Below are 3,528 nucleotides of genomic sequence, written 5' to 3'. Positions count from 1 at the left end.
ACAGGGATCATAGGCTACTGGTTTTATACATCAGTTCTACTACCAGCTAATTGAGTTTCCAGAAACCAGATTTCTTTCATTTGTTTATTTATTCTCTGCTCCAAAGAATTCTTCCAACTGGAGTTTTCGGCGTGAAGCGTTGCCAAGCAACGGATTCTGTCACTCTAGAGCCAAGTTTAGTCAGAAAGGCTGTTTGTGCACGTTAATCTGTGTTCATTTGTAAAAGTAAAGGAATTTTTACATTCCCCCACGTCCATTTACTCCTTTTCTTCACTCGAAAACTGTCAAATGTCACATTTAAAAATCATTACCCTCCATTCTGTAAGAATGTAAGGCTGAAAGGAATGTTGTAGGCTGAGAGAAGCCTTCATGCTGTCATGACACTGTTGTACAAATGAGATGTCTATACCATGTAAAATAATTTAGCTACCATTAATAAATTGAACAAATATCATAACAAACACTTCCACTATCTGCTTATGACACAGCATATTGCTCAAAATATATGTATTGTGAATGAGTTTTTATTCTTAAAATGGCAAAGGTCAAAGTTCACTCTTAAGAGACAGGGCGCATTTATGCTTGTCTCCTTTCATATTATGTCAATGAAGAAATGGAGCCCCCAGTTGGTTATTGTTCTATCTGCACCGGTACCTAGGCAACCCAGGTTTCAGTTCGGGGTCATGGCAATGGGAGATGGAGATGCTGAATTCCTCATGAAATTGTATTACAATATTGATGGCGTATTCACAACAAGGCATTATAACAGGTGCCCTTTATCTAAACTGGCTTTCATTCCCATGAGTGCAGACATGCAGGTCTATGATCGTGTTCCCATGGGGATGACCTGGTGCCCTTGGCACTGCCAGCTCCTTTACACCGAGCCTCTGGGCCTCCAGGCTTGGCGTGCTGAGATCCAGAACCACTGGGCCTCCAGGCTGGGCGTGCTGAGATCCAGAACCACTGGGCCTCCAGGCTGGGCGTGCTGAGATCCAGAACCACTGGGCCTACAGGCTGAGATCCAGAACCACTGGGCCTCCAGGCTGAGATCCAGAACCACTGGGTGTGCTGAGATCCAGAACCACTGGGCCTCCAGGCTGAGATCCAGAACCACTGGGCCTCCAGGCTGAGATCCAGAACCACTGGGTGTGCTGAGATCCAGAACCACTGGGCCTCCAGGCTGAGATCCAGAACCACTGGGTGTGCTGAGATCCAGAACCACTGGGCCTCCAGGCTGAGATCCAGAACCACTGGGCCTCCAGGCTGAGATCCAGAACCACTGGGTGTGCTGAGATCCAGAACCACTGGGCCTCCAGGCTGAGATCCAGAACCACTGGGCCTCCAGGCTGTGAGCCAGTGAATGAGGCCCAGCACTGCAGTGTTTATGACCCTGTGGCTCATCTCTTCACATCTATTGCCATTTTATATTTTCACTGATTAATGCCCTCTGCCTTTTTTATTGTTCTTTTTTGAAAAGCATTTTGAGTTACCAATGTGGGAATGAATTGTGCCATATGAATAAACGTGCCCTGCCTTGCCTATTGTGGCCAGTCCCCAGCAGCCACAAAACTAGACTAAACAGCAGCTGTCTACTTTTTTCCCACTGCATCTTTTTTCTCAATGTTCTTAGCCCCCACCCCATGTTTTTGGAGGTGAAATGGAAGTCTAGAACTGTGAAGCTGGTGTCATGACTCTTATGTAATGTTCCTTCTGCTGATTTAGTTTATTGTGACTGCGGAACTTCAGCCCCGTCTCACCTGCTGTGCGTTTGAGAGTCATCTGGTGTGGCAGGTTAAACACCGGGTCAAATGTCTGAGATTAGCAGGCACGCAAACACACCCTTCGCTACACCGCAGCCATTTTACTTTAGGGGCAAACAGCCCTCTTAACACCAATTAAATCCCATTTACTGTGGAGTCTGTCGGAGGTCACAGTGCCCCCTGTGGTGGGATTACAGTAGTCGTTTTGTAGGTGATGATCAGAATCCCACAGTTTTCCACACACAGTTGACGTGCTGGGAAAGCACTGCATCGTGGGAAATTGGCCCTGAGGTTTTTAACTTCGACTATGCAGGGCGATTTCCTGTCCTGAATATAATCTGAACTATGCAGGGCGATTTCCTGTCTTGAATACCAATAGATAGAAATCCAGATGGCATCCAGGTGGGATGGAGGGACCTTAGAGGCCTCATGATTATTACCTCCACCAAGGAGGTTATGTTTTTTTCCCCCTGTATGTTTGTTTGTTTGTTTGTCTGTATGTTTGTTTGTTTGTTTGTTTGTCAACAGGATTACGCAGAAACGCATGTACCGATTTCCATCAAACTTTGTGGGGAGATTGGGTAATATAATGGCAATAATTGATTCGATTTTCAGATGTCAAGGTCAAAGGTCAAGGTTACAAGGCGGAGGTTTGCATTCTCTGAATGCTCCCATTCTTGTTTCAAGACTGGCATTATTAGTTCAGTGTTTGGCAGGTGTTGTGAGCTCAGGTGATTCAGCTCTGGAATGAATGTGAAAGGGTTGAGCTCAGGTGGATTAGGACGCTTCCCCAGCCACATCTCTCTAATATAATAATAAATAATAATAATAATAATAATAATCTCAATAATCTCTGAGAGACGTGTTTCTGCCACAGACTGACATCTGTAGCACCATAGACATACATGTGTAAATGCTGATGTTTCTGAACAGAACTATACAAAATGTTTAATTATAAACTTTACAAACACTGACATAATATATATACACTGCTAAGATGACTACAATGACTGTGCTAAAAAATGCATCCTCCAGTCAAGGCAATCCCTCACTACTTGGAGTTCCCTCTCACTGACATTAAAATGCTAATGGGACCTGCATGAGGATATTAAACTACTTAAGCCAGCTGTCTTAGAGTAAATTGCGTGTTCATTTCCTAAGTGAGTTATGAATGTGATTAATAAAGCAAAGAGCTTTATAGGGGTCTAGGCCTGTGTGCTCTCTCAGTTAACTGCAGTGCCATGGCGTTCTCCTTACCCATGACTCTCCAAAATGCCTGACTGTCTCTCTCTCTCTCTGTGTCTGTCTGTCTCTCTCCCTCTCTCTCTCTGTCTGTCTGTCTGTCTGTCTGTCTGTCTGTCTGTCTGTCTGTCTCTCTGTCTGTCTGTACCTCTCTGTCTGTCTCTCTCTCTGTCTCTCTCTGTATATCTCTCTCTATCTGTCTGTCTGTCTCTCTCTGTCTGTCTCTCTCTCTCTATTTCTGTCTGTCTGTCTGTCTGTCTCTGTCTGTCTCTCTCTCTCTGTCTCTCTCTCTGTCTGTCTGTCTGTCCCTCTCTGTCTCTCTCTCTCTCTCTGTCTGTCTCTCTCTCTCTGTCTCTCTCTGTCTGTCTGTCTGTCTGTCTCTCTCTCCCTCTCTCTGTCTGTGTCTCTCTCTCTGTATGTGTGTCTCTCTCTGTCTGTCTGTAAGGGCTTGAATGTCAGTTATTGAATGTCAGTGCTTGAATGTCAGTGCTTGAATGTCAGTGATTGAATGTCAGTGCTTGAATGT

Source organism: Sprattus sprattus (genome assembly GCF_963457725.1).
Source record: "Sprattus sprattus genome assembly, chromosome: 10".
Taxonomy (NCBI): domain Eukaryota; kingdom Metazoa; phylum Chordata; class Actinopteri; order Clupeiformes; family Clupeidae; genus Sprattus; species Sprattus sprattus.
Note: the sequence above shows the minus strand (reverse complement) of the source record.